We start from the raw sequence: 19694 nt of genomic DNA on the forward strand, positions 1-19694 counted from the left end.
GCAGGCTGCTGGTTGAGTATTTTGACTTTCGTGATAAATGTTTGCAGTGAATGTGAGGAACCACATTTTTGGAGCAATAACTGTACATTTTTTTAAAGAATTTTGGTGACATTTTACCGGACATGTACAGCTGTATTCTACTCTTTGGGCTGAATTTTGTTCCCAGCCTGACGTCAGGTTCCGTGAAGGGGTGGGGTGGGATGGGGGGCCGGAGAATCAGAGCAGCAGTGGCCCGCCATGGAATCTGACACCGGGATTGCCCGGCCCAATCTTCCAGGTGGCGGGGTACCTCTGCTGTGAAATGGGACCCTGTTTTCCATATGCTAATTAGATGTTTGCATTTATTTAAATGTAACCCGCAGCGATCTTACCTTCAGTTCCCGATCTTCAGTGCAATGTGCGGCACTCATGCGCCTTCATTTTCCTGTCCAGGAAAAGCTGGCACCTTCAAGGGGGGCAAGGGGTTCAACTCTGCAGTATTTGTATAGGGAAGTGGGGGAAGGGGTCAGCTCTGCAGTATTTGTATAGGGAAGTGGGGGAAGGGGTCAGCTCTGCAGTATTTGTAAAGGGAAGGGGGAAAGGGGTCAAATCTGCTGTATTTGTATAGGGAAGTGGGGCAAGGGGTCAGCTCTGCAGTATTTGTAAAGGGAAGGGGGAAAGGGGTCAACTCTGCTGTATTTGTGTCGGGAAGGGGGAAAGGGGTCAACCACAGTATTTGTATTACAATGTGCTGTTGCAGGGCTGGCAGCCTTTTAAAAATAGGTGACGCCGTGAATGGTGTTGCCAAGGCCGCCCACGCCACATGATTGTGGGGGGGGGGGGTGGGGGCGGCTGTTTCAATATGTAAAGTGGCCGCCCGCTGCATAATCGCGGCGGTGCAGTTCCTGTGGGGATGGCCGCCATGTGGTGGGACTACAAAATCCAGCCCTTAGTGAATCACGTAAGGAATGCTGAGATTCATACCAATTGTCATATATTTGTGATTAGAACAGCCTGGCTTTTGGGGCTCATGGATTTTTGCTGTATTTCTCAGTGGCATTTTCAAAAAAGTGAAATATACAGCAAATTGTGCAGATTTCTGAAGAAGTGAAAAGTTGGTCTTACACCACCAGTGCTGTGCAGGAGATGCATTGTAACTGCATTAGTGTGTGGTTGACTTTTTAAACTTTATATCTAGATGTTTAAAAAAGACTTTATATATTCATATTTCTAATGCTGAAAGGGAGCTGTTTACCATGTTCTTTATGCTCACTGGAAAGCTTTCCAGTCTATTTTGCCTCCACAGCATTATCTGTGAAGCAATAATATCTCAAGAGGAGAGAAATCAACCATAGGAAAGTGAAGAACACCCTGGTGATCGGAGATCCTCAATAGTTACTGAACATGGCACTAAGGAATAGAACCCACACTGTACTACTGAATGACAGAAGTCATTCACCTGCTACAGAATCCTCCACAAACATTCCCTAATTATAATAAACATACTCCTGGAACTACAACCAAAGATTAAAGGACATTTTACACGCACATCCTGCCCCCACCATCCAAGAGCTATCTGTAGAGGGTACTAAATGTATCAGTTTAAGCAGACTACTGACAATGTCCATACCAATATATGATTCACACTCACTCAGAGGCACACTTGATCTTACACTTGTTCAGTCAGGAGCAGACTGTTTGCCACAAATGTTCAAAATCAGGAACCCTCCTACGCAATGGCAGTGAGTTAATTTCTTGGAAAGCCTGGCATATACACAGCAAGTGGCGATTTTGGACCAGATGTAATCCAGAAGTTAGGACAGTGTCACTATTCATTTGTAATGTAAAAGGTGAGCTAACTAACACCTACACTCCCTACCCTGAAAACCTGATGACAATCATGACCCACACAGAGGGCTGAATTTTCTAGGCCCCCGAGAGACAGGTTCGGAGGAGGGGGAGGGGTTGGCCCATAGAATTGAGATGGGAGGCGGGCGGAGGAGGGCCTGTTGCCTTCCCGTTGCAATGCAATTTTGTTGGGAGCACGATAGGCCGAAGACAACCCTCCTGCTCAGAGGCCAGTCGAGGCCCTTAAGTGGCCTATTACCGGCCACTTAAGGGCCTCTTCCTGCTGCCACTGGGATTTAAATAGCAACAGTGGGGAGGCCTCTGCCACACGGGGAGGTCGTCCAGTAAAACAAGGTGACCTCCCTGGGGGCTTGAGGAGGGGGTCCCTCCTCCATGAGCAACCTGTGGTCCACAGATGTCTCAAGCCGGAAAACCACCCATCTCCCTGAACCCCCTCCCCCGGCACTAAACACCCACCCTCCTATCCCCCTCACTAGGGCCTGCCAGACTGGCCCTAGCGACCCTGCCTCACTCACCTTGGGTCCTGGGCTCCAGTGCTGGGCCTGAGTTCAAGGGCTTTTGCAGTCCCTGCAGTTGCATTGCTCCCAGTGGCGCTACCAATACTACCGAACTGCCATCCCTCTCATAGATAGAGTGCACCGGGTGTGGAGGGGCTTCGAAAGGCCGAGGTGGGTTTTCCCTTGCCTTTTCGACTTGGCATCGGAAGCCCCGCCGGCGCCACAAAATCTAGCCCACAATGTCCCAACAGTCACCGCAGCTCTTTCCTACAGTGTTTAGTTCAGTGGAATGATTAATGACTGTAGGTACTTTCAGTATTCAGCTGACCCATATTGTCATCCTTCTGCACATATATTTGACATCACTGTCAGCGAATGCTAAAAGACTACAGCTTAGCGAGTGACATCACTTGCAAAGACAATACTTGCAATAACTTCACCCTCATCTGTTCACATTGAATGAAATGCATCTCGCGAAAGCAATTGCAGCTCAAATTATATAAAATAGTCACTGCTGTGGATTTGTCAAATTAAGCCTCAGAAAAATGGCTAGCGTACCATGATATTGCATGTGCATGGAGTCACATATTTAAAAGGGCTCACCAGTCAATTGTTGAGTTGGCCTGGTAAAGAGAGTTTTCAGAGCCAAAGTGAGGTGGGAGTCTGCTCAGTGTGGAAGCTTCACTTCACCAGCAGATGGGAGCTTAGAGTGTGCCACACATGACTCCAGGATCACAATGACTGTCACAAATTGGTGCCATTCAGCCCTCTATAGTGTGGGCCTGCCTTGTTAAACTGAGAGCTATTTCACTTGCTTGTCCACTTGGTCAGCCCTAAACAAGGGAAATATCTAGTGTGCTGAGCCTCTGCCTGGCCAGAGTATTAGTTTTGTGCTTCCTCACCTCTTAGTGTCTTGATGCAGGATACTTTAACAATTACCACCCAACTGTGGGTGATCAAGGGCCACAGTTCCATGAGAATCCCCATAAAGCCTTTACAATGGTAGCAAGCTGCTCTGGACAAGGTGCAATGAAACACTATGATACTGAACAGTGTCAAAACCTATGATGCACAAATCAGTTGGTTGTCCCTTGGGTCCTTTAAAAGGTGCAGAGTGCTGAGGGAAAGAAGCATCTGAGCAGCCTGGTGCCTCCAGGAGGACCCTTCCTGCACCATTGTCATGCCATCTTGTTTACTCAAACAACTGTTCAAATACACCCATTCAGGGAAGCAGAATTACTGATGCAGAGCAGATATTATTGGACAGATCCCACAGCAGCAATGAGCAGGAGGAGCTGGTAGGCAAGTTTGTGAAAATATCTGTCTCTCCCCAGAGGTGACATAAGAAAGAGACCTCAGCTGAAGATTTCAAAATCAGGATCTCAGGGGCCCAGGCTGTTAAAGTTCAATGATTCAGGATCATTAGTCTCACATTCAGGCAGTTGAGACAGTCTCTTCACTTATGTTGCTGATGGTGGAAGAATTAGCGAAGTCTAGAACGCGCATCTGCAATGCAGTGCAATGTAACTTGGCATTCAAGAAAGGAGGGAGAGAGAAAATGGGAAACTATAGGCCAGTTAGCCTGATACCAGTAATAGGAAAAAGGCTAGAATATATTATTAGGGAAATGGGCTGGAATTTTTCATTGTGCGGGAGACCCTGCCCACTGGCCAAAAGGTCAGTGGCGAGCCCACCTCCGCCTGGCCTGGGGAACCAGACCGTGAATTTTTGCTCTCCAGGCCTTTAATTGGTCTTGGGCGGGACTTCCACCTCCTTGAGGCAGGAAGCCCCTCCTGATGGTGCTGCCGGCCAATCAGCACAGCTCTTAATCCCAGCCATCGGAGGAAGAGGAAAGGCGACCCGGAACAGGAGGTAAGTTTTTGGGGCCTCGCCGGAACAATCGATCGGGCCCCCGTGGGACAAGGGGGGTCAGTTGCGGGGGGGTGTGGGGGGGGGTGGGTTGGGAGGAGTGCTATGCGTTGAGGGCAGTTGCGGCACTTCGGGGGCGGCACTCCATGTTGCACAAGGTGCTCGATCAGGAGGGCCCACCATCAGTCCGCAAGAAGGCCGCCTGTTTTGACCAGGCGGGGCTTTTTGAGGTCTCAGCCGCCCACCAGCCAAGGGTAAAATACCCACTGCGGTGGGCAGAGGCCCTTAAGTGGCAGTTAATTGGCCATTTAAGGGCCTTGATTGGCCTGGGGTGTGCAGGCCGTTTCTCGCCGCTGCCGGCCCGCGTAAAATTGCAGCGGGGGCGGGAGGGAGTTTTGAATAGCCGCCCCCCCACCCCATTCAATGTTCCCCATCCCTCCTCCCCTGCCAGCAGCCTGCTTATTTGGGGCGTGTAAATTTCCGGCCATGGTAGCAGGCCACTTAGAAAATCATAATATGATGGGAAGGATCTACACGGATTTATAAAAGGGGAAATCGTGTTTGACAAATCTGTTAGCTTTTTAATATTGTAACTGGCAGGGTAGATGAGGGGAACCTCATGCAGTGGTATGCAGTGTATTTGGATATTTAGAAGGCATTCGATAAGGCATCACATAAATTATTACACAAAATTAGGGCTCATGGGATAGGTAGGCTGCTAGTGTAGTACAAGGATCAATACTTGGGCCTCAGCCTTTTTACAATCTACATCAAAGATGTAAGATGAGGGGATCAAGTGTAATGTACCCAAATTTGTTGATGACACAAAGCTAAGTGGGAAAGTAAGTAGGACTAATGGGGAGGTAATTGGCTGTATTGGATTAGCCCCAGTTTTTGTGGACAGGACATAACTGGACAATTTTCCATATTGATTTCAGTGTTGTAGCTATACTGGAACAGTTTGGCTAGGTGCGCGTCTAGTTCTGGAGCACAAGTCTTCAGCACTGCAACAAGGATGTTGTTAGGGCCCATAATCTTTGCTGTATCCAGTGCTCCCAGCCATTTCTTAATATTGCATGGTGTGAATCAAATTAGCTGAAGACTGGCATTTGTAATGCTGGGGATCTTAGGAGGCAGTTGGAGATGGATTATCCACTCTGCACTTCTGGCTGAAGATGGTTGCAAATGCTTCAGCCTTGTCTTTTCACTTACATCATGGGCTTTGCCATCATGGAGGATGGGTATGTTCATGGAGCCTCCTCCTCCCATTCATTGTTTAATTATACACCACCATTCATGACTGATAATTACCCTGGCTGGAGAGACTTGAACTCGGGGTCACTGTCTCAGAGTAAGGGGTTGGCCAGTTAAGATCAAGAGGAGGTGAGATTTCTTCACTCAAAATGTTGTGAATCTTTGGAATTCTCTACCCTAGGGAGCAATGGATGCTCAGTTGTTGAGTATATTCAAGACGGAGGTCAAGAGTTTTTTGGATACTAAAGAAATCAAGGAACTTGGAGATAATGCAGGAAGTTGAGGTAGTAGATCAACCATGATCTTACTGAATGATGAAGCAGGTTCAAAGGGCTGAATGATCTATTCCTACTTATATTTCTTATGTTCTTATGAGGCAGGACATGAAGTGAGGAATGCCATGGTGACTGTGGCAGTTCAGGAGATCAATGTAGCTACTATCTGGGCATTAAGAGAGTGAGTATAAGAGCTGTTGTCACTTCTGTAGTGACAACAGCTGCTGCTTGCATATATGGCAATGTTAGAAAGTAGCTAAGATTATTCAGAAACTGCAGTTTCAACCTAGACTCCCAGTCAAGTGTTCCAGAATCATATCCCTGCATGCTTATATTTAGCCAGCATGTTCATTTGATTCCAATGTTGCACTGCCAGCAGAATGAGCAGGGCCTCGCAGAAAATGAGGCAGGCAGTTCTGGTCTGGAGTTTTAGCTGACGTGCCCTGCCTCAGTACATTTGCCAGAGCATCACACAGAAATGGTCAGATTTCATAACGAAAGTCTCAGCCTTTAAGTCAGAGGAAGTTTTGAACGGTCTGCTGCTCAGACCACAGCTTGGGGGAAAATTTAACTGCAAAAAGCGAGTGGGTTTTGGAGCGGGTGGGTGGTTTAAAAGGCTGAAATTGACAGCACATCAGAAATCTGGCTACAACCCACTGACTTCCATTTTTAACTGTGGCACCTGTAGCTCTGTGCAAGAAACTCCCTTGGGAGAGGTCGGTTGACAATTTAAATGTATTTTAAATGCAATTAGGAGCTGTTTTAACTGAAATTTTTAAATTTTTCTAATTCAGGTGTTCACTAATATTTGCAGCCTCTTGGAAGAAAATCTCCTGCCAAGTGGACCTGGTAAGCACACATTGCCAGGTCTGTCAAGAGACCTATGAGTGAAAGTAATGGAATGAGTTGAGTGGATGGATGGATGAGGGTCACTGTGAGGGATAGGTCTGACATTGAATTAAGATAAAGGTAAGTTACCAGCAGTGGATGGTCAGATGGGGATGTGAGGAATTGAATAGACAGAGGGATGGGTGCACCTGCAAGGTAAGTTGGTATGAGGAGTGATGTGCAGGTGTAGGCTTGGGAAGATAGAGTGAGGGGGTCACATATCAGGTGGTCCTTGAATGTGCCTTTACACTCACTTTTCATGGCCTGATTAGGTCATTGAACCTCTTCTGACACTGTAGCCAGGAGCTTGGCACCACAATCCTAATACTAACCTCCTTTGCAATCTCCAGCCACACTTTCTTGTTCTCTGAGTCAGGCTTCTTCCTTCCTTTGGCAGGGGCGAGATCTCCATGTGGGCCTTTATAAACTGCAGCATCAACTCTGGAGAGGCATCAGTGAAGCGAGGTGCTGCCTTGCAATGTTTTGAGTCCTTTACTGTAGTTTCTTTGCTCTATTGAAACACCTGGACAATCCTTCAACTTTCAGCCTAGCAGGGCCCTTTAAATACTTTAACTGAAATCAACTCATCTGGGTTGTCATCATACCCATGCACTCTAATTGGTTGGGAAACCTGGAAGTCAGATGCTAATGCAGTGTCTGAGTTAAAAAGCAAACTTCTGACACTTTCAGGTTCCCCATGCGCAATGAGGCTGCCCCACTGCCAGCACTTCGCAAAGTTAAAATCCAGTCCCTTGGTCACTGAAGTACAAGGGAGCAACTGATGCATTGTGGCCAGTGCAGAGAAAAGTCACAAAGAGGACAGTGAATATAGGAGAAAATAACAGGTTCATGTGTAGGAATGATATCAAAAAATAATTCTTCACATGAAGAGATATCACACTTGAATCAAGTCGAGCCAAAAGGCCTTGTTCATCAATGGTTATCTTGTGATCACTTTTTTGAATGAGGGAGAGAACGAACAATGGAAGAAGGATGAGCAACATTCATAGATACACATTACCCAATCGGAAAAGCAGTTGTAGGAGTGAAAAGGAGACACTGTGCAGTTTGTGTTGCTTGCAGTTCCCAACAGTTATTGCCTGAATTCCAAAAGACATCCTGTGTTATCTGCAGCTGTGGAATAGAAGGTAATGCTCCTATCTGTTGGCCCCATAACTGTCTGCCATCTGTCCCGCAACTCTATGTTTGAACCTCTCCAATCAGATTTCAGCTCTAACCATCAAAGTCAAAAATTAAATCCTGTGGCCTTGATGCACTCTCCCACCTTATCTTCATATCAGTAGTTTTAACACGGTTGACCATCCTTCTCCAATGCCTCTTCTCTGTTGTCCAGCCGAGTGGTAATGCACTTATTTTGTTCCACTGTTACCTATCCAGTCATAGCCAGAGAATCTCCTGCAATGGCTTCTCTTCCTGCTCCCCAACCATTATTTCATGTACATTAATGACAGCCAGTTCTACCTCACTGCCACTTCTCTCGATCCTCTACTGACTCCGTTGTCAGACTGCTTGTCCAACATCCAGTATTGGATGAACTGCAAATTCATTATCTTTGGCCCCCACCACAAACTCAGTACTATCACAACTGATTCTATCCCCTCCCTGGGCACTGTCTCAGGCTAAAGCAGACCGTTTGCAATCTTGGCCTCCCAATCAACACTGAGCTGAGCTTCTATCTCCATATTGTCTTCATTACAAAGTCCACCTACTTGCAGAACAGTGCATATCGCAGCCAGTGCCTCAGCCAATCTGCTGCTGAAACCCTCATCCATGCTTTTCCAGCCTTGACTATTCCAATGCTCTCCTAGCTGGCCTTCCAAATTACACTCTCAATAAACTTATCCTAATGTATCCTAACTCGCAGCAGATCCTGTTCACCCATCACACCTGTGCTCACTGGCCTATGTTAACTCCTGGTTCACCAACACTTTAAATTAAAAATTATCATCCTCATGTTAAAATCCCTCCATGGTCTCGCTCCATCCTTTCTTAACATGGTAACGTCAGAGCTGTGCGTCCCCTGAATGGGGGGGAGAGGGTGGTGGGGTGGGGTGGGTGTGGGAACATAGGCAGGTGGGGCCCAAAAATACTGGTGCTGGCTGGCATGTTGGCTTTGAGATCACATTCCTGGCACCAGCAATGTTCACCAGGGCAGGGCGAGGGCCGGACAGCGATCCTGTCTGCCTCCTGATTTAGTTATTTAAGAGCTCATTATGAGCTTGTTAAAGGGGGAGGTTGGGATTTTCATGGAGGCACACGGGTTGCACATGCTGCCTGTTGTTGACCAGCTGAAGGGAGGCAGTTACAGAGTGGGGAGCCAGTCATGATGCCCCAGTGAATTACCATGGATCCATAGGAGAGTTAGCGGGGCAGAGGGGGACTTGGCCTTTAGAAAGGAGGTGCCTTGGCGCTGCACAGGTGGCGGGGAGAGTGGGCAGTCAGCCCTCGAGCACTGAACAGAATCATCACCCCCTTGGCATCGCGGGGGTAGAAGAGCAGGGGACAAGACTGCTAATCACAAAAGGGCAGATACCTGTCCAAAAGGAAGGTTTCAGCAGGTAATGGAGACATGACTGTCAAATTTTGAACCAGTAGCGATGAGGGGCAACACCCTCCGCAGGAAGTGCGGAATGCCGAGCAGCCGGAGGGCACGGAAGAGGAAAGAAGAGCAGGAAGGCAGTGGAAGCCATACCCTCAACACAGAATCTACCGCCAAAGGCAGAGCTACCTGTGAGACCAGTGCTGCAGGACACTGAGACTCTCCAGGCAGATGGTGACAGATATCTGTGCCCTTGTCGCCGAAGACCGAAGACCTCACAACACTGGTCGCCATACACTGCCAGTAGCCGTCAAAGTCACTGTGGCCTTGAGCTGCTTCACTGCTGGCTCCAACGATCAGCTGCAGACCTTAGTGGCATCTCGCGCACAGCTGCACACCACTGCATCTCCCAGGTCACTGCTGCCCTCTTTGCCAGTACATTCATTTCACGACAGACATGGCCTTGCAGGTACAGAGGGCATTGGGTTTTGCCACCATTGCTGGATTCCCCCAGGTACAGGGCATCATGGATTGCACCCATGTGGCCATCAACACACCTACCGACTGCCTAATCAGATTCTAACTAGTCTGAAACCACAACAGAAGCTTCCTGCACATGTGCGCTCACTTTCTTGGCAGCTTCCATGACTCCTTTATCCTCCTGCAGTCCATGCTGCCTCAGATCTTCACTCCAACCCCCAAAGTCCATGGATGGATCCTAGGGAACATGGATATCCCTTGAAGAGATGGCTACTGATTCTTCTGTAGGAGCCCCAGACAGAGGCACAGACATGTTACAACCAATGCCACCTGCTCAGTAGGACAATGATTGAGCTGGCCCTTGGGCTTCTGGTGCCTGGACCGGTCGGATGGTGTCCTCCAATACCCTCCTGCAAAGGTCTCTGTTATTGTGGTGGTCTGCTGTGCTCTCGATAACATGGCCCTCTGGAGAGGTGTGGACCTTAAGGACGTTGGGTCCCTGGAAGGAAACAGCTCCTGGGTGAACAGCCAGGAGCAGGAGGTGAGAGAGGAGGAGGAAGTGGAGGCAGAGGGAGATGATGCTGAACAGAGAGCTGTCCCAACTGCACAAAGAGGTGACTGGACACGGCTCGGGGCACAAAGGTCTCGTCAGGATGCCATGAATGTCAGGGATCTTCTGATTCAGAAGCTTTTCATCTGAGCCCCTCTGACCCAGGTTGAGGGGCATGGCATGGAAGGGAGTCTGAGATACCTATGTAACAAATGCATGGAAGCTGCAGCCTGGAACATTTATTCACTTATTGCCAATGGAGAAAGCACACCTGTCCAGAGGATTTGCCTTCACTGTGGAGGATCCTGTTATCTTAGCCAAGCTGTTCTAGTACAACTACAACACTGGCATCTACCCTACAATGTGGAAAATTGCCACAGTATGCCCCATCCGCAAAAAAGCAGGAAAAATTCAATACGGCCAATTACCGGCCTATCAGTCTACTCTCGTTCATCAGCAAAGTGACGGAAGGTGTCGTTGGCAGTGTTATCAAGCGCCACTTAAACAGCAAAAACCTGCTCACTGATGCTCAGTTTGGGTTCCGCCAGGGCCACTCGGCTTCTGACCTCAGGACAGCCTTGGTCCAAACATGGACAAAAGAGCTGAACTCAGTAGTGAGAGTGATTACCCTTGATATCAAGGCAGCATTTGACCGAGTGTAGTATCAAGGAGCCCTAGTCAAATTGAAGTCAATGGAAATCGGGGGAAAACTCTTCACTGGTTGCAGTCATACCTAACACAGAGGAAGATGGTTGTGGTTGTTGGAAGTCAGTCATCTCAGCCCCAGGACACTGCTGCAGGAATTCCTCAGGGTAGTGTCCTAGGCCCAATCATCTTCAACTGCTTCATCAATAAACTTCCCTCCATCATACGGCAGAAGTGGGGATGTTTGCTGATGATTGCACAATGGTGTTCAGTACCATTCGCAACTCCTTGGATACTGAAGCAGTCCGTGTCCATATGCAGCAAAACCTGGACAACATTCAGGCTTGGGCTGATAAGTGGCAAGTTACATTTGCATCACACAAGTGCCAGGCAATGACAATCTCCAGCAAGAGAGAATCTAACCATCTCCTCTTGATATTCAATGGCATTACCATCACTGAATCCCCCACTATCAACAACCTGGGGGTTACCATTGACCAGAAACTGAACTGGAGTAGCCACATAAATACTATGGCTACCAGAACAAGTCAGGGGCAGGGAATTTTGTGGTGAGTAACCCACCTTCTGTTTTCCCAATGCCTGTCCACCATCTACAAGGCACAAGTCTGGATGGGTGTGGCTCCAACAACAGTCAGGAAGCTCTACACCATCCAGGACAAAGCAGCCCGCTTGATCGGCACCCCATCCACAACCTCAAACATTCACTCCCTCCAGCACCAGTGCACAGTGGCAGCAGTGTATACCATATACAAAATGCACTGCAGCAACTCATCATGCCTCCTTCGAAAACACCTTCCAAACCTGTGACCTCTTTCACTTAGAAGGACCAGGGCAGCAGATGTGTGAGAGCACCACCATCTGCCAGTTCCTCTCCAAGCCACACACCATCTGGACTTGGAAATATATCGTTGTTCCTTCACTGTCACTGGATCAAAATCCTGTAACTCCCTCCCTAACAGCACTGTTGGTGTACCTACACCAGATGGACTGCAACAGTTCAAGAAGGCTGCTCACCACCACCTTCTCAAGGGCAATTAGGGATGGGCAACAAATGCTGGCCTCGCCAGCAACCCCCAAATCCCATTAAACAAATAAAAATAGATCTCTTTCACCACCTCATACCACTTTCCCTGGCAAAGCAGCAATAAAAGAAGTCCCAGACATGTGGCTTAAAGTGTCACCATTTATACAGTGCAAAAAGAGAAAAGCAGTAGACAGAGACAGTAAGAACACACCCAGGTGACTCACTTAGTGCTCTGCATGAATGGACTCCACGTTCGGCCATTTCTAGGCTGTGCTCCCCTTGTGACCTCGGAGGAGGTGGATGCAGCTTGCTCACTCATCTTGGCCTGTGGCTGAGATACATGTGGCTGTCGTCTTCGTCGTGGAGGTGCTCATGGGGCCATCTCCAGAGACTGCTGCAACTGCATCATTGGAGGGCAGCCACCATCACTTAGCCCTGCTGCACAGATGGTCTCTCAGTCAGCAGGGCCAAAGAGGCCGAGGAAGATGAGGGTGCGCTTTAAGGGATGGCACCCTCATCCTCCTCCATGACATCCTGAGCCCTTTCCAGGCACTCTGGATGCCTGGAGGAGGACACCAGCTGGCATCCCCTCTAAAGATCTCTGCACCACCACCACCATGACTGGTCCACGCTACACAGAGTCTCATGCATCCTGTGGACATCAGTGCACAGTTCACGCATGCACTCCGAATGATGCCGCATATGACTCTTCAAGAGGTTGGCCACACTCTTTCTGGAGGAGCTTATGTGCTCATAGTCCCGAGCCATGGTGGCACAATGAGCTGGATGGACTCGTCCATCCTCTGCCCAAGACCCTGGACTTCCTCAGGGAACTCTGACATGCAGAAGCACATCTGCTGCAGTTCAAGTAGAGCCTCCTTTCCAGTGACTCTTGAAGGCTTGCACCTGTGCCCAGTTGAGAAAGGTTGTGTCTTTCCACCCTCCTCGAAGGGAATCTGACCACAGCTCCCTCTGCCTCTGGCACCTCCTCCTGCTAACTAGTGCCATGATCATCACTGGTGGATGATGTGCTCAGAAGGTGTGACGGTGCTTCTTCATCTCCTTCTTGCTCCTCTGAGCCCGTGGAGGGATGAAGATATGGCCATGATTTGGACATCTGCATCTGTGAGAGACACAAGAAGAGATGATGAGAGCTAGTTTAGGAGAGTAGAAGCCACTGCAGTGCTGAGGCTACACAATCTTACTCAGTGTGCGACATGCTATCAGAAAGGATGGAGTACACTGCACTCCCTTAATGACCATATTGCCCTCTGTAATCACCAGGTCCACCATGAACTCCCGACTTGTCAGGGCTGGCTTCCTCTGCTTGCACTATCCTGGCTATGTCCATCTATGCCTGCTCCTTTGTGGTGATGCGATAGAAGAACGTCACTCCTCCTCCTTTCTGGGCGCTCTCCCGGACATTGTGTGCTTGTTACTCCAGCAAGGACAAAAGAGAGCGAGCTATGACACTGGTGTCCTCTATAGCCAATGTCATCTACCTCAATCAATTAGAAGTTGTATGTCTCAGTAGTGACAGGTCCTCAGCAGCATTATGGTTGTGAGCCATTCTGAGAGATCAGTGAGTGCTCTGGGCACGCACCCCTCCCATGTTCAGGAGCCCAGAGGCTCCTCAGGTGGTATGCCTGCTGGAGGGTGCAAGCCCTGACACCTTTCTGGAGTGTTGGGGATTGCACTCACCTTGCCAGAATGTATGAGTTCATTGAACATTTTATGTCACTGAATCCAGTTTCTTCGAATTACACTTTGGCCACTGACAATGGCAACCATCTGCAACCAGGCTTCTTTAGTTTTGGCTTTTGGCCTCCTCCTGTCACCCTCCAGGAAAAGGACCATCTTCCTCACCCTCACAACCTCCAAGATTGCATTGAGGTGGACATCAATGAAACAAGAGGCAGCCTTTGGCCCATGTGCCAGGCCTCCAGCTCTCCTGTGACATTTCACTTCCCTCTGGTGCTGTGGAAAGCTTTGGCAAAATCAGCAGATTTCTATCTTAAGACAACCTGAAGTTCGGGGCAGCGGCGGACCTGGAATGAGCCGGAACTGGAGTGGACCTTTAGTTTTAGTTTTAGTTTTAGAGATACAGCACTGAAACAGGCCCTTCGGCCCACCAAGTCTGTGCCGACCATCAACCACCCATTTATACTAATCCTACACTAATCCCATATTCCTACAACATCTCCACCTGTACCTATATTTCCCTACCACCTACCTATACTAGGGGCAATTTATAATGGCCAATTTACCTACCAACCTGCAAGTCTTTTGGCTGTGGGAGGAAACCGGAGCACCCGGAGAAAACCCACGCAGACACAGGGAGAACTTGCAAACTCCACACAGGCAGTACCCAGAATTGAACCCGGGTCGCTGGAGCTGTGAGGCTGCGGTGCTAACCACTGCGCCACTGTGCCGCCCCCTGTTAAATAAAGAGCAGGGCTCGAGGCCCTTCACTTACCTGAAGTCCGTTGTAGCGGCAGACTGAGAATGAGCCAGAACTGGAGTGGACCTGTTACATAAAGAGCGGGGCTTGAGGCCCTTCACTTACCTGAAGTCCGGGGTAGCGGCAGACCGAGAATGAGCGAGAGCTGGAGTGGACCTGTTAAATAAAGAGCGGGGCTTGAGGTCCTTCACTTACCTGAAGTCTGGGGTAGCAGCTGGCAATCTGGCTGAGTCGGCGGGCGCTCTGTTTTTGATAAGTGGGGAAAAAATTAACAGTGACATCACTGAAAGTATGTGGGCTGATAGGTCAGTGGGTGGCAGCTGTTGTTGCCTGTGAATAGCTTAGGTAGAGCAGAGTAAAAAAAGCCCTAGGATTGCTACCTGTAATTTATTAATGATTACTAGCTGGAATAGTGCTGTTTGCACAGAGGTGGGGGTTGGGGTAGATGCTCTCTGGTCTCTTTCTTTTCTGCCTTTTCAGCCTCAATGGTACAGGGGATAAAGCTGATTGCAAATAGTTGGGATGTTATTACACTAGCGAAATTTCACTGTAAAGCTAAGTAATGGCAGGGCAGCTCAGCCAAGTGGAATGTGCCTTTTGTGGTATGTGGGTAGTCCTGGATGTACCATGTAACCTTGACGAACATATCTGCAGAAAGTGTTTCTCGCTGCAGAAGCTTGAGCTTCGGGTTTTGGAGCTCAAGCAGTGGCTGGAGTCACTGTGTTGCATCCGCGAGGTGGAGGATGACGTGGATAGCACATTTCAGGAGATAGCCTAAATGAGCACAGCCAGAGAGGGACTGTATAGCTGCCAGACAGACAAAAAGGTCAGGGCAGGTAGTGCAGGAGTCCCCGGAGGGCATCCCACTTTCTAACCGGTATTCAGTTCTGAGTACCGATGGGAAGGAGAGTTCCTCTGTGGACTGTAGTGAGGGTCATGACCAGAACATCATGGGTGATTCAGCTGTGCTGGGAGGGAGGAAAAAGGGCAAGAGAGCAATAGTGGTAGGGGATTCTATGGTTAGAGGAACAGATAGGCGTTTTTGTGGTCGCAGACGTGATTCCAGGATGGTACCTTGCCTCCCTGGTGCAAGGGTCGTGGATATCTCCGAGCGGCTACTGAGCATTCTGGTGGGTGAGGGTGCACAGCTGGAGGTCGTGGTCCACATTTGTACCAGCGATATAGCAAGAAAGAGTGATAGGGTCCTGCAGGCTGAGTTTAGGGAGTTGGGAACGAGGTTAGCAAGCAGGACAACAAGGGTAATAAGGTAATAATCTCCAGATTACTCCCAAGGCCACGTGCCTGTGAATTTAGTAATAAGAAAATGCACCAATTGAATGCATGGAGAGAGGTGCAGGAGGGAGGGCTTCAGATTCCTGGGGCATTGAGACCAGTTCTGGAGTAGGTGGGACCTGTATAAGCCAGATGGTCTGCACCTGAATAGGACTGCGACAAATATCCTTGCAGGAGGGTTTGCTACTGCTGTTGGGGATGGTTTAAACTAGATTGGCAGGCGGATGAGAGCCTGAGCATTGTCTTAGATAGATCAATTTCAGGGCAGGGAACAGGATGCAGAAAATTAGCAAAATTGGCGAGTGACTAAAAGAGAGAAGAAGAAAAGGTTAAAAAGTGTGCAACACAGCAATTTGGCCATGTTAAGGGTATTTATTTAAATGCAAGGAGTATAGTGAATAAAGCAGATGAGTTGCAATCACAGATAGACACATGGCAACACAATATCGTTGCTATAACAGAAACTTGGCTTAAGGAGGGGCAAGGATAGCAGCTCAACATCCTTGAATTTAGAACATTCAGGTGTGATAGAGAGGGAGATAAAAAAGGGGGGATGGTGTAGCATTATTAGTCAAGGAATCAATAACAGCTTTGAGGAGGAATGATATGCTAAATGAATCATCAAATGAGGCCATTTGGGTAGAGCTCAGAAATAAAAAGGGGGCAGCCACATTACTGACAGTGTACTATAGACCCCCCAATAGTGAGAAGGAGATAGAGGAACAAATATGTCGGCAAATTTCTGAGTGCAATAACTTTAGGGCAGTGATGGTTGGGGATTTCAACTACCCCAATATCGACTGGGATACAAACAGTATGACGGGCAAAGAGGGGACAAAATTCTTGAACTGCATTCAAGAGAACTTTTTTAGCCAGTATGTAACAAGCCCAATGAGAGGGGGTGCAGCTCTAGATTTAGTTTTCAGTAATGAAGCTGGGCAAGTGGATGAAGTAACAGTTGGTGACCATTTTGGAGATAGTGATCATAATACAGTTAGTTTTAGCATAATCATGGAAAGGGACAAAGATAAAACAGGAGCAAAGGTTCTAAATTGGGGGAAGCCTAATTTTACGAAACTGAGAGGTGACCTGGTGAAGGTGGACTGGATACAGCTACTTGAAGGAAAATCAGTGGAAAACCAGTGGGAGGCATTCAAGAGCAAGATACTACAGGCACAGTGTAGGAATATCCCTCAAAGATAAAGAATGGTACTGCCAAATCTAGAGCTCCCTGGTTATCTAAATGCTTACAGGGTAAGTTAAAGCAAAAAAGAAAGCTTATGATGATCACAAATATCTTAATACATTAGAAAGTCTAGAGGGGTACAGAAAGTGCAGGGGTGAAGTAAAAAAGGAAATTAGAAAAGCAAAGAGAGGACATGAAAAATTATTGGCAGGTAAAATCAAGGAAAACTCAAAGATGTTTTATCAGTACATTAAGAGTAAGAGGATAACTAAGGAAAGGGTAGGGCCTATCAGAGTTGTACAGGGGAACTTATGCATGGATGCAGAAGATGTGAGATGTGGGCAGGGTTCTTAATGAGTTTTTTGTCTCTGTCTTCACAGAGGAGAGGGTTGATGCAGACATTGTAGTTAAAGAGGAGGAGTGTGAAATATTAGCTAAGCATAATGAGAGAGGAAGTGCTTGAGGGTCTGACATCCCTGAAAGTGGACAAATCGCAAGGGCCAGCCAGTTGTTTTGCATCCCAGGCTGTTAAAGGAAGCCAGGGAGGAAATAGTGGATGCGCTGAGGATCCTCTTCAAATCCTTACTAGATACAGGCGAGATACCAGATGATTGGCGGTCTGCGAAAGTTTTACCATTGTTTAAAAAGAGTGTGAGGGATAAGCCAGATAATTATAGGCCAGTCAATCTGAACTTGGTGGTGGGTAAATTGTTAGAATCTATTCTGAGGGACAGGATAAACTGTCACTTAGAAAGGCACGGATTAATCAGGGATAGTCAGCATGGATTTGTCAAGAGAAGGTCATATCTTATGAACTTGATTGAGTTTTTTGAGGAAGTAACAAGGAGGAATGATGAGGGTAGTGCAGTGGATGTGGTTTACATGGATTTTAATAAGGCATTTGACAAGGTCCCACATGGCAGACTGGTCAGTAAAATGAAAGCCCATGGGATACAGGGGAGATGGCAGGTTGGATCCAGAATTGGCTTAGTGACAGTAAACAAAGGGTAGTAGTCGACGGATGATTTTGTGAATGGAAAGAGGTTTCCAGTGGTGTTCCACAGGGCTCAGTGTTGGGTCTCTTGCTGTTTGTGGTATATATTAATGATTTGGACTTAAACGTGGGAGGCATGATTGGGAAATTTGCACATGGCACAAAAATTGGCCGTGTATTGAATAGTGAAGAGGAGAGTCGTGGACTCCAGAATTATATCAATGGTTTGGTTGAGTGGGCGGAAAAGTGACAAATGGAATTCAATCCCGAGAAGTGGGAGGTGATGCATTTGGGGAGGGCAAATAAAGTGAAGGAATATACAATAAATGGGAGGATATTGAGATGTGTAGAAGAAGTGAGAGATTTTGGAGTGCATGTCCAGAGGTCCCTAAAGGTGGCCAGACAGGTAGATATAGTGGTGAAGAAGGCATATGGATTGTTTTCCTTTATTGGCTGAGGTATAGAGTACAAAAGCAGGGATGTGATGCTGGAGCTGTATAGAGCACTGGTAAGGCCGCAGCCTTACCAGTTCTGGTCACCACATTATAGGAAGTACATAATTGCTCTGGAGAGAGTGCAAAGGAGATTTATAAGAATGTTACCAGGGCTTGAGGGTTGCAGCTAGGAGGAAAGTTTGGATAGGTTGGGGTTTTCTTCCCTGGAATTGAGGAGGCTGAGGGATGACTTGATTGAGGTGTACAACATTTTGAAGGGCCTAGATAGAGTAGACAGAAAGGACCTGTTTACCCTGGCGGGGAGGTCAGTTACCAGGGGACACAGATTTAAGGTGATTGGTGGAAGGATTAGAGGGGACATGAGGAGAAACTTTTTCACCCAGAGGATGGTAGATGTCTGGAATTAGCTGCCAGGTGTTGTGGTGGAGGCAGAGAACCTCAATTCTTTTAAAAGGTACCTGGACATGCACCTAAGGTGCTGTAACCTGCAGGGCTATGGACCAGGTGCTGGAAGGTGGGATTAGTTTGGGTGGATAGCTTGTTCAGGCGGCGCGGACATGATGGGCTGAATGGCCTCCTTCTGTGCTGTATTTTGTTCTATGTTCTGTGTTCTAACCAGCAGCTCAGCAGGCTGCTGTGAGGACTCTAAATCCCTGCCCCTACAGACTCTATTTGTACAGGGAACCCATCTCCATACCAATTAAGGGCTCACCCATGTGAAAAACTTGACTTTAATCAGGTTCCCACCAGAGGCGGGGTTAGGGACCCAAAAACAGTCCCGTCTCCTGTTTCTCACCTCCATGGGAAAAATTCAGCCTATTTACTAGCATTCCACTGGATTTTCTCAGTAATGACCATGTAGTTATGCATCGCTATCATCCATTTGTCAAATTTCACTCCCATAGAACTTTAATAACATTCAAGTTCACACAAAACTAGAGACCATAGATATATAATAGACACAAATAAATCCAATAGGCAATTCAGGAAAAATTTCTTTATGCAGAGAATGGTTAGAATGTGGAACTTGCTGCCACAAGGAGTAATTAAAACAAATAGTATAGACACATTTAAGGGCAAGCTGGATAAACACATGAAGGGCACAGGAATAGAAGATTATGCTGATCAGGTTAGATTAAGAGGGATGGGAGGAAACTCATGGAGCATAAGCACTGGCATGGACCAATTGGGCCAAGTGGTCTGTTTCTGTGCTGTACATTCTATGTAATATATGCCACATGTAATATCTCTAGCTTAAAGATCCAGCTTTAGACTGTACTCCATTTGCAAAATGAAGAGAAGAGTCATCTGTTTCATCCTAAGAAAGAATTGTGGTCCAAGAAACGAAGACATTTTTGAAGCAATTTTTCCCAGACTGTTGATTTCAGCCGAAG

At 47.6% G+C, this 19694-nt stretch overlaps 1 long non-coding RNA gene across 1 annotated transcript in view; it reads left to right on the top strand.

Moving 5' to 3' along the window:
- Positions 1-19694, top strand: part of LOC137371710 (uncharacterized) — a 78905-nt gene that overhangs the window by 19225 nt on the left and 39986 nt on the right. The window contains exon 2 of the long non-coding RNA XR_010975275.1: positions 6538-6592. This is a non-coding gene — a long non-coding RNA (uncharacterized lncRNA). The remainder of the gene's footprint in view (positions 1-6537; positions 6593-19694) is intronic.

Source organism: Heterodontus francisci, chromosome 7, assembly GCF_036365525.1.
Source record: "Heterodontus francisci isolate sHetFra1 chromosome 7, sHetFra1.hap1, whole genome shotgun sequence".
In the NCBI taxonomy this organism is placed as follows: Eukaryota; Metazoa; Chordata; class Chondrichthyes; order Heterodontiformes; family Heterodontidae; genus Heterodontus; species Heterodontus francisci.